The following is a 12,698-nucleotide window of genomic DNA, read 5'->3' on the forward strand; positions in this document are numbered from 1 at the left end:
TTTGGTTACTGCTATTGGCGTGGCCCTGGAGGACTTAATGGCAGTTGGGTGATCTGTACTGCCGCAGATACACAGTCGTCTCCCTACAAGTGACTTGGCTTTGAGAGGCTGAGGATGCCAGTGTTTCTCCTTTCATTGTTGGCACTTGCCCTTGTCCTACAGCCAAATACCCAAGACTTGACCTTGTTCCAAGGCACTGTTATTGGAAACCAGCAATTCTGAGGCAAGCGTTTATCATAGACACCTATCACAGACATCAGTTTCCTGTCAAGAGAAAGGAAGCAGCATTCCAGCAACCTGGCAGAAGGGGTGGAAACATCTCTTTGTAGCAGTGAGCCAATTAACTGAGCTGGAAGAAAACCACAAGCTTACCAGTCAGTTATTATTCATATTGATATAATTTGCTGATTATAGTTAATTGAAAATATTTCTTTCAATCGTCGAAGCATCAAAATCCAAGATGGTTGCAACAGAGACCATGTAGTCTCCTGGGGGATGATTAATGCCTATGAGGCTCTCACTCTTCAGAACATTCATTGCACCCCTGCCCTCCACCCCCCCCCCACCACCCCAGTTGTTAGCCAGTAGTTTAAACATCAATCCTGTCCCCTTTGTCAAGAAGATGAAAGGTTTCTAGTTTTCTCAGGATGTACCCAGAGTGTACAGAGACAAGGCAGTGCACATTTGCCCTCATAGCCTTAGCAGCAAATTCCCTCAGACCACTGAAGGGAACATCTTAAAGACAGATGTGGATGATTAGTTTATGGGCATCAATACAGTCTTTCAAACACAATCCAAGCTCTTGCTTAGATTGTAATTAAGAATCTTTTAAGAGGCCATATATGCATATCAATATGCAAGGGGATTGGGAAAATCAGGTTGGTGTTGGATCGCAAGAGAGGGAATTTGTTGAATGCCTACAAGATGGCTTTTTAGAGCACCTTGTGCTTGAGCCTATAAGGGGAAAGGCTATCTTAGATTGGGTGTTATGTAATGACCCACATCTTGTTAGTCAGCTTAACGTAAAGGAATGCTTAGGAGGCAGTGATCATAACATGATTGAATTCATACTGCAATTTGAGAGGGAGAAGCACAAGTCACATGTATCAGTATCACAATAGAATAAAGGGCAGAGGCATGCGAGAGGAGCTTGCCCAGGAGGATTGGAGGAGGATACTGGCGGGGATAACAACAGAACAGAGGTGGCTGATGTTTCTGGGAATAGTTCACAGGTCACAGAATAGATATGTCCCACAGAAGAAGTTGTTCTCAAATGGCAGGGCTAAGCAACTGTGGCTGACAAGAGAAGTCAAGAACTGCGTAGGGAAAGGGCATATAAGGTAGCAAAAGTGAGTGGGAAATTGGATGATTGTGAAGCTTTTAAAATCCAACAAAAGGCAACTAAAAAAGCTATAAGAAGGTAAAAAAAATGAAATATGAGGGCAGACTAACCAATAATATGAAGTGTGATACTAAAAGGTTTTTCAGTTATATATAGAGTAAAAGGGAGATGAGAGTTGATATTGGACCATTGGAAAATGATGCTGGTGAGGTCATCATCATCATAGCTTGTCACACCAGACAGTCAGCCATTCTTGTCTGGTGCGTGATGTCAGGACTGGTCTCCTTTCGGATTAACCGGGTCACGATATGAACGTTCCTGACTTGACCCTTGTTTTTTACGAGGCCGAAGGTTAGCTCGGCGCTCAACCCAGCACGGGTGGAATGCATGGCTGGCAGGGGGAGGGTGGACTGGGTTCAAACTTGGGAGCCTTCGCTCCGGAGTCCGGCACTGATGTCACTGCACCACCAGCCAGCTTGCTGGTGAGGTAGTAATGGGGAACAAATAAATGGCAGATGAACTTAATAACTACTTTGCTTCAGTCTTTACTGTGGAAGACACTAGCTGTATGCCAGATGTCCGTGAGTGTCAGGGAGCAGGAGTCAGTGCCATTGCTATTTCAAAGGGAAAAGTGGCAAAATGAAAAGTCTTAAGGTGGATAAATCACCTGGACCAGATGGACTACATCCCAGAGTCCTGAAAGAGGTTGCTGAAGAGATAACGTATGCATTGGTTATGATCTTTCAAGAACCACTTGATTCTGGCATGGTCCAAGAGGACTGGAAAATTGAAAATGTCTCTCCATTCTTTAAGAATGGAGGAAGACAAAAGAAAGGAAATTATAGGCCAGTTAGCCTAACCTCAGTGGTTGGGGAAGTGTTGGGAGTCCGTTATTAAGGACAAGGTTTCGGGATACTTGGAGATTAATGATATAATGAGTCAAAGTCACCTTGGTGTCTGTGAAGGGAAATCTTGCCTGACAAATCTGTTAGAATTCTTTGAGGAACTAACAAGCAGGGTGGACAAAGAAGAGGCAGTGGATGTCATTTACTTAGATTTTCAGAAGGCATTCTGTGATAAGGTGCTTCACATGAGGCTGCTTAACAAGATAAAATCTTATGGTGTTACAGGAAATATACTGGCATGGATAGAGGTACAGCTGACAGGCGGGAGGCAGTGAGTGGGAACAAAGGGGGCCTTTTCTGGTTGGCTGCCAGTGACTAGTGCTGTTCCTCAGGGTCAATAGTGTGACTGCTACTTTTCACATTGTTTGTCAATGATTTAGATAGTGGAATTGATGGCTTTGTGACAAAGTTTGCATATGATACAAATATAGGTGGAGGGGTAGGTAGTGCTGAGGAAGCAAGCTGATTGCAGCAGGATTTAGACAAATTGGAAGAATGGGTCAAAAAAATGGCAGTTTTGGAACACGGTGTTGGGAAATGTATAATAATGCATTTTGGTAAAAGGAACAATAGTGCGGACTATTATCTAAATGGGGAGAAAACTCAAACATCAGAAATGCAAAGGAATTAGAAGTCCTCATGCAAGACTTCCAGAAGGTTAATTCACAGGTTGAGTCTATGGTGAAGAAGGCAAATGCAATTTTGGCATTTATTATAGTGGAATAGCATATAAAAGCAAGGAGATAATGCTGCGCCTTTATAAGACACTAGTCGGGCCACACTTGGGAGTATTGTTAACAGTTTTAGGCCCCTTATCTCAGAAAGGAGGTATTGTCTTTGGAGAGAGTCTAGAGGAGGTTCACGAGGATGATTCTGGGAATGAAAGGGGTTAATATATGAGGAACATTTGGCAACTTTGGGCCTGTACTCACTGGAATTTAGAAGAATGCGTGGGGATCTCATTGAAACCTACCAAATGTTGAAAGGACTAAATAAGGTGGATGTGGTGAGGATGTTTCCTCTGGTGGGGGTAGCCAGAACTAGAGGGCACAGCCTCAAAATCGAGGGGTGACCTTTTAGAAGTAAGGAGGAATTTTTTTATCCAAAGAATAGTGAATCTGTGGAATGCACTGCCACAGACTTTTTTTTAAAAGGCCAAGTCACACACACAAATTGCTGGAGGAACTCAGAAGGCCAGGCAGCATTTATGAAAAAAAGTACAGTTAATGTTTCGGGCCGAGACGTTTTGGCAAGAGAAATCTGCAGATTTCTCTTTTTTTTTTAAATTTTTTAAATTAGTTTTTCAAAACATTTTACAAAATTAAAAACCCCAAATCCCAATGAGGAGCATTAATACAGTGCAAAATTAAGCATACAATAACAATATGCTACAAAGGAAGAGAATTTAACAAAAAAGCATCTAAATTAAAGACAAGTGAGCTTAGTGTCCTCCCCAAACCCCACAACACAAGAAAAAAACAACAACTCCAGACCAACCACCACACAATATAGAGAGTATAAGTCAGGACAGTCAAACTCCCAGACTGTGAATACACTTAGCAACAGAGGATAATAATGCCTACTACCAGAAAAAAAAAGGGGAGCTGAAAGCAAGGGACCGAAAAGAAGAGAAAAAAAAGAAGAAAAGAAACCCTAGTCAAGAGGAAGGTTATGAAAGTACTCGATAAAAGGTCCCCAGACCTTAAGATTTCTCTTGTTTTTATTTGTGAAGGCCAAGTCCGTGGGTGTATTCAAAGCAGAAGTTGATAGATTCCTGATTGGTCGGGGCATCAAGTGATATGGTGAGAGGTCAGATGTATGGGATTGAATGGGATCCAGGATCAGCATGAAGAAATGGTGGAGTAGACTTGATGGGCTGAATGGCCTAATGCTGCTCCTATGTCTTATGGTCATATAAGTAAGAATCCTTGTTCAGATTGAAATCCCATTGCATAAATAGTGAGAGGAATGGTCCTGATGATTCAAATTTTATACAAACTGGTCTTATGTAATAAATTTTCTTCCTAGTGAGTTTCCTCCTTAAGCCTTTGTCATGTGATATTGCTGAGAGCCACAAACAACTTTTGTTTGTGATTTATTTTAGTAAAGTCACTTGTAAAAGACAAAGAACATACACTCAGTGGCCACTTTATTAGGTATAGGAGGTGTCTAATAAAGTGGTCACTGGGTGTAGAACAGTACAACACAGTACAGGCCCTTCAGTCCATGTTGTTGTGCTGACCCTTTAACCTACTCCAAGATCAATCTAACCCTTCCCTCCCTCCCACATAGCCTTCCATTTTTCTTTCATCCTTATGCCCAAGAGTCTCTCATTAGCTCATAAAGATGGGTATGTTTCTCTGGTGACCTTGAAGACTACAATTGTTTACATTTGCCTGATATTTCTATCACTTCCTCTGACTTGATCTAAGATATACTGTCAATAATGCAAATCTCTCTAAAGATATCCGTATGTATTTGGACAACACAAAGATCCCTAGCTCAATGTTCTTTCAGAGATTACTGTGACGACTGTAGCTCTTCCAATTCTTGTCTAATTCTGTGCCTAAACAGCAGTAATTCAAGGAAGCACAGAGAATTGTACTTATGTGGATCGTTATTGCCAACTACATTTAACACTACGCAAATTGTAAGCGCTGACACATCAATCACTGTCTGAAAGGATCCTCAGTGATTTGATTCAAATCTGTCAGGATCCTTAATTGAATGACTTTGTTGTAATGATTGTATCCTCTTTGTTTGATGAGCGGTTGCCATAACTGCCAACTGCAGTCCTGTACTCAATGAAGTATGATGGACTGCCTAAGACTGGCCTTCTAGGCACAAAAATCTTTAGAAGGAAAGAACATTCTGTGTGCAGCATATCTCCATTTTTATTCTTTTCTTCATTACATTAGCAGCCCAATGATGTTATATCTTTTGTTGGAGGTTTCTCAGCAGTCTTGTGACACCTTGCTGAACATTTCTCTGCAGACAAGGTTAAAGACCTTTGGTGGTGTCTGTATGTGAGATCAACTGGTGTTGAAGAGAAGACTGTGTGCTGTGTCCATCTTCTCCCATGGGCCTTCAGCAAATGACCAGGAATGGTCCAACACCTTAGTTCCACACTGGTAAACCTTTCTGAAGAGGTGGGGATCCCCAGGAGAATCTATGACATCTAGATTAGTCCTTGACAGGCTGCAATTTCACAATCTCATTCAGTCCAATTGTGTCTAAAGAATAACTAGACAGAGTCTCCTTTCCTTGAGTGGGGAGCATCAGCAATCTCCCTAATTTTGTGGTGAGAAAACAAAACTGTGAAACACAGTATCAGCTGCTGTTCACTGGAACGATGCGGTGTCCAGGAAGTTCAGGGTGAAGTGAATGTCGCTGCCACATACAAAATGCCCAGTCATGGGCACATGGTTGGAGCTGTGCCTACAGAAGGTTAAAGGATTCTGTCACCACTTAGAAAATCTTAGTCTTCAAAGAGTACTCCTTTAACAGATCTCGATAAGAGCATGCTTCCTGTACACTCTGCAGTTGAAGTGGGGGACAGGGTCTGTGAACGTGAGCCCTTCTAGGCCTCCTCTGTTGAATCAGAATAGGGTTCAGAATCAACAGTTAGTCTCCAGAGCAGACTGTCTGTGTCAATTGTGTGAGTGGTTCTGCTATAGAAACATGCACCTGTTCATTCATCTGATTTTGAAGAAAAAAATTGACCTGATTTCTCTTAACACTGCAAACCTAGATCAAACTCATGGCCCTACTGTATGTGAGGCTCAGTGAAACAAAGAAGAGAGGGCAGAATTTTACCTTCCTTGAGCTGGTGATGAAAATGAATGGGTTTTCTGCTCATACAGAACAAGGTAACTGACAGCACAAACGACAGGCAGCAAATAGTAAGTTGTTCAGAGAATAACATTAAACCCTTACAAATAAAGTGAACTTGCATATATGTAGAATGCTGGTATTGGAGGTAGGTGGTTAGGGTTAGTAATTTGCGGGCATCTTATGTTGGCACCAGAAGTGTGGTGACACTTGTGGGCTGCCCCCTGCACATCCTCAGACTGTGTTGGTTGCTGACACAAACAACACACTTCACTGTATGTTTTGATGTACGTATTGGAGCATAGAAGGTTGAGGGGGGACTTGATAGAGGTATTTAAAATTATGAGGGGGATAGATAGAGTTGACGTGGATAGGCTTTTTCCATTGAGAGTAGGGGAGATTCAAACAAGAGGACATGAGTTGAGAGTTAGGGGGCAAAAGTTTAAAGGTAACACGAGGGGGAATTTCTTTACTCAGAGAGTGGTAGCTGTGTGGAACAAGCTTCCAGTAGAAGTGGTAGAGGCAGGTTCAGTATTGTCATTTAAAGTAAAATTGGATAGGTATATGAACAGGAGAGGAATGGAGGGTTATGGGCTGAGTGCGGGCCAGTGGGACTAGGTGAGAGTAAACGTTCGGCACGGACTAGAAGGGCCGAGATGGCCTATTTCAGTGCTGTAATTGTTATATGGTTATATGACAAATAAAACTAATCTTCAGTCTTTTCTAAGCTGGGGGATGCTGACATGGGTCAGGCCTTGGTTCTCCTGGAAGGCCACAGTAAATTTGCCAGGCTCTACGTGCTTTCCTCTTCCTCACCAGACACACATCCACCCACCCACAGACCTGCCAACTCAATTCTAGATGATGCACTGACTTCAACCATCAACTTGATTCTTACTTAAAGGGATTCAAGAGTTTCCAGCAAGGCCACATCACTCTCTCTTTCTCTCTCTCTTAGTCAATGCCTTAGAGTCAAGGATGGCTTATATCTACTTGTGTTTTGTGAGTTTTGAGGTGACTGCATGGTACAGGGTGAGATCAGGAGACTACCGTAGGTGGGTCAGAAGTAGAGTGTTTCTTTTGGGATGTTGTGCACTCTTTGCACATGTGCTTCAATCCTGGTGCCTTCCTTTATCCTCCTTTGTTTTTTTTATAGCAGTTTCTGGCCAGGGATTCCCATAAATCAGTGATGAAATTCACCACCACACCCCTCAATCTGATTCGTCACAGCCACTATCACCTTTACTCGTCCTATGAGGGGTGGTGTGTAAACAGCACCATTTCTAAAGTGTACATCTGTAAACAAAGTATTAGTGTGTAAGAGTCTTAATTCATTCATAGTGCCCTGCACCTGATTCCACTCTGTAGTTCTATTTGTGGTTCATTGACATCAGGAATTAAGGCAGAAACAAATGGAATCTTTAGTCCTCAAAGAACAGTGAGAAGGTAGGGCTGGGTGGCATAGTTTGATAGAATGTTTTTTTTTAACATTTTAAACCAGATTTGATGTTGCAGCTCAAACTAATTGCCCAAAGGATCAGACAATCATCCCAGTAAATTAGCCTAAAATGAAATACTTTTGAAACATCTCAAACCAGCTAATGGGTGTGTATCCATAGCATAACTATGTCTGTAACCTGGCAACCATGACTAACCACATAAGAACTCGATAAATGTTGTGGAATGGAAATTGATACATATCAGGAGGCAGTGGGTCAGAGTAGAGGCAACTAAGGAAAGGAACGATGTTGCAGTTAAAATATTCTGGCTAGACTCAATTCTGAGTCCTATAATTCACAAGAATTATACACTCTACTTCTGATCCACCTAAGGTAGTCTCCAAATCTCACCCTGCACCATTCAGTCACCTCAAGACCCACAAAACGCAAGTACAGTACTGTGTAAGGGTATATATAAGGGTGAAATTATGAAGACAGATTGTAGTTGTGTTTCCTTACATTTGATGATTAAAATGTTTACAACAGTGATCCAGATTCCATCCTGGAAGTGAGTGCTTTCTGTGTGGAATTTACACATTCTCCATGTGTCCATATATGTTTCCCCCAGGTGTTCCAATTTACTGCCACATCCCAAACACTTGTGGATTAGTAGTTTAATTGGCTAATGTAATTTACTGCTATTGTAGTTGGTTGGCAAGAAATTTGGAGGGAACTGGTGGGAATGTGGGAGGGTATAGGATACAAAGAAATAAAGGGGAGAAAGGGACTGATGGGAATACTTTGAAATCTAGGATATACTTGATGAGTCAAACGGCTTCCTCCTATGAAGTGAGGAAATATGAGGTAGGTAATGATCTGATCAAGGGTTAAGGTAAGGGTAAAGAATGTGTATTAGTTTTTCAAAACATTTTACAAATTAAAAACCCCAAATCCCAATGAGGAACATTAATACAGTGCAAAATTAAGCATACAATAACAATATGCTACAAAGGAAGGGAATTTAACAAAAAAAGCACCTAAATTAAAGACAGGTAAGCTTAGTATCCTCCCCAAGCCCCACAACACAAGAAAAAACAACAACAACTCCAGACCAACCACACCACAATATAGAGAGTATAAGTCAGGACAGTCAAACTCCCAGACTGTGAATACACTTAGCAACAGAGGATAATAATGCCTACTACCAGAAAAAAAAAGGGAGCTGAAAGCAAGGGACCAAAAAGAAGAAAAAAAAACAAAAAACCCCTAGTCAAGAGGACGGTTATGAAAGTACTCGATAAAAGGTCCCGAGACCTTATGGAACTTTAGATCCGAATTAAGAACTGAATAATGAATTTTTTCGAGGTCCAAGCAGGCCATAATGTCATTAAGCCATTGCGCATGAGTGGGCGGGGCAACATCTCTCCAATTAAAATAAATTTAATGCTAAATCTAAATATACCAGCCATGTTGCCTTCTGGTGGACACTGGATACTACTTCTCCAGGAGCACTCAAACACGAACAGGACCATGACTGTTTCTCAGTTGAAGTCTGAAGCTGACCTTTTCTCTCAAATTCATCCAAAGGTATTTTATATTCTCTCAAATCCTTCTTACAGATGAACTGCGGAGGGAGGAAGGATAATAAAATCAAACATTCAGTGTTAGCTGGTTAGATAAGGTACCTTCCATTCTTTGAAGGCACACAGAAGAATATTGCATCTCTGACAATTCCTCAGTACTGCATTGGGATTCAACTTGACTTATATGCTTAAGTCTCTTCAGTAGAGTTTGAACCCACAATTTCCTTACTGAGAGAGTACCACCAGAGGTGAAAGTAAGGTAGTACAGTAAGAAAGTAGTCAATTGAATCAGTACAAATGGATTAAATGGAATGTTAGTGATACAACTTGTGGTGAACTAGATATACCTGTCTGACTGCTCCTGTGGCTCCTCCCACAGACCCCCTGCTGACTGCTCCTGTGGCTCCTCCCACAGACCCCTGCTGACTGCTCCTGTGGCTCCTCCCACAGACCCCTGCTGACAGCTCCTGTGGCTCCTCCCACAGACCCCCGCTGACTGCTCCTGTGGCTCCTCCCACAGACCCCTGCTGACTGCTCCTGTGGCTCCTCCCACAGACCCCTGCTGACTGCTCCTGTGGCTCCTCCCACAGACCCCTGCTGACTGCTCCTGTGGCTCCTCCCACAGACCCTGCTGACTGCTCCTGTGGCTCCTCCCACAGACCCCTGCTGACTGCTCCTGTGGCTCCTCCCACAGACCCCTGCTGACTGCTCCTGTGGCTCCTCCCACTGACCCTGCTGACTGCTCCTGTGGCTCCTCCCACAGACCCCTGCTGACTCCTCCCACAGACCCCTGTATAAAGGCGACTGTGGGCTGCTGCTCTCCCTCATTTTCCCCAGGATGTAGTGCTGTTTATTCTTCCAGTCGATAAAAGCCGATATCTCACCTCCTAAGTCTCAGCGTGAGTTATTGATGGTGCATCACAACTTTATTGGCAAGAATTGTATGTCACCTTTGTAAGATTTTGTCAATAAAACATGCTTAATATGTGTTTAACAAAAGCCACAGCCCTTTACTTCCATTACAAACAAACAAAAAGCAATCACCTTACACTGATGTCATTATGTCAGACACTGTCTCTCAAAGTGAACACAGTAACTCAATGACAATGTTTGTGAATTATGTAGAACAGTTTCTATTATGAACAATATGTTTCATCTTTCACCCTTGACATTACCCTACACAACCCCTCCCCCCCCCCCCCCCCCCAGAATTAATCAAACCGACATTGTGACTCTGTCTGGAGCTCTTATGTGCTGCCTGGCTTGGGTCCTATGTGCCTTGGTTGGAGTAACAGCAGATGCCTCTGGCTCGTCCAGGGATGTGCTGACATGCAGATAGTCAAGTTGTTATGCAGGGGGTATGGTAGTGGAACCATCAAGGTCTTGATGGGCCAGTTTAAAGCAATCTAAAGAAATACAAAAAAGGGAAACGGGGAGAAGAGGCAAGCTGTGGTGATAAAGGATTTGTTAGTTAGGGGAACAGAAGGTTCTGTGAACGAAAACAAGATTTGAGGATGATATGTTGGCATTCTTAAGTGGGAGGGTGAGCAGCCAGAGGTTGTGGTCCATGTAGGTACCAATGACATAAAGTAGAAAGAGTGACAAGGTTCTGCAAAGTGAGTTCAGGGAGTTAAGTGCTAAACTAAAGGGCAGGACCTCTAGGGTTGTGATCTCAGGATTGCTACCTATGCAAATTGCTAATGAGGCCAGAAATAGCCTCACTTTGCTAAGGAGTTGGTGTAGGAGGGAGAGCATTAGATGTATGGATCATTGGGCTCTCCTCCAGGGAAAGTGGGACCTGTACAGAAGAGACAATTTATACCTGAACTGGAGGGGTACTAATATCCTAGTGGAAAAGTTTGTTATTGCTGCATGGGGGAGTTAAATAACTGACGTTAAATAATATCAGATATACCTGTTCCGACTTACAGAACGTCCGTTTTTTTTCGATTCCCGATCCACGGTAACCTTTGCACATCCTCCCGTATACTTTAAATCATCTCTAGATTACTTATAATACCTAATGCAATGTAAATGCTATGTAAATAGTTGTTATACTGTATTGTTTAGGGAATAATGACAAGAAAAAAAAGACTGTACATGCTTAAACAACAAGTGCTGGAGAGACAACTTCCGGGTTTTCCCGATCCGCGGATAAGGAGGGCTGACTGTAGTTAAAAATAAGTAGTGCAAAAAGAGAAAAAGTAGAAAAGGTACATCTGTAGAAATTTGTCAGTATCTTTGTTGACATGTCAAATGCTCTCAAACTCCTAATGAAATACAGAGGCTGCTGTGCCTTCTTTGTAACTGCATCGATATGTTTGACCCAGGATAGATCCTCAGGAGCAGCTCAATAGCGTAGTAGTTAGCACAACGTTCTACAGTACAAGCAACCCTGATACAATTCCTGCCATTGCCTGTAAGGAATTTGTACATTCTTCTCGTGACTCTGTGGCTTTTCTCCAGATACATCAGTTCCTACTCACTGTCCAAAGAATTACCTGTTCTGTTGGTATGTTAATTGGTCATTGTAAATTGTCCTGTGATTAGCAATTAAATTGGGGATTGCTGGGTGTGGTTTGAAGGACCCGAAGGGCCTATTCCACACTGTATGTCAATCAAAAAATTAAAAAACCAACAAATCATTAAATAAATAAAAGATTTTGACACCCAGCAATTTGAAATTGCTTACCCTTTCCATTTCTGATCCCTCATTGAGGACTAGTGTATGTCCCTTCATCTTATCCTTTAAGTCCGCAATCAGTTCTTTGGTCTTAATGACATTAAGTGCAAGGCTGTTGCTGAAACAGCACTCAACCAGCTGATCTATCTCACTCCTGTATGCCTTCTTGTCACCATCAGATATTCCGCTACAATCGTCCAGCCAGACTTACTGCGTACTGTTGTTGGGTTGTCACCTGGACTTGTTGCATATTGTTGTGCTGAGATGGTACACGATCCAAAACACGGACTGAATGATTGCCTTGTGATAGCAAGACCCTGCTAGATATTGGTAATGTAGAATACTTCAAGTCCGGTTTACTGGAGAGACTGACAGCAGAGGAGCTGCATTACCTCAGTAGTGACAAGGATTTTACACTGCAGGGTTGCCTGTTGCAGCTGCCTAGAAGAAGAGACTCGAGGTTGTGTGGGAGAGTGTAGGGGCTTCTATTGGGTGCACTGGAATCCGTACCGGGTTGGGTGATAGCCCCTCCTTGTCAGTGCTGCCTTCCAGTGTTCACTCAGTGGAAGAACAAGCTGGACCAGGACAATCTATAGTGATGCCACTCAGGGACTTATTCTATATATTTTTTCTTTGTGACAAATTGGTGAGGCTGAATTTGGAGTATTGTGTACAGTTTTGGTCACCAAATTACAGGAAGGATATTAATATGGTTGAAAGAGTGCAGAGATGGTTTACAAGGATGTTGCCGGGTCTTGAGAAACTGAGTTACAGAGAAAAGTTGAATAGGTTAGGACTTTATTCCCTAGAGCGTAGAAGAATGAGGGGAGATTTGATAGAGGTGTATAAAATTATGATGGGTATAGATAGAGTGAATGCAAACAGGCTTTTTCAACTGAGACTAGGGGAGAAAAA

The sequence above is a fragment of the Hemitrygon akajei genome, chromosome 18 (genome assembly GCF_048418815.1).
Source record: "Hemitrygon akajei chromosome 18, sHemAka1.3, whole genome shotgun sequence".
Lineage (NCBI taxonomy): Eukaryota > Metazoa > Chordata > Chondrichthyes > Myliobatiformes > Dasyatidae > Hemitrygon > Hemitrygon akajei.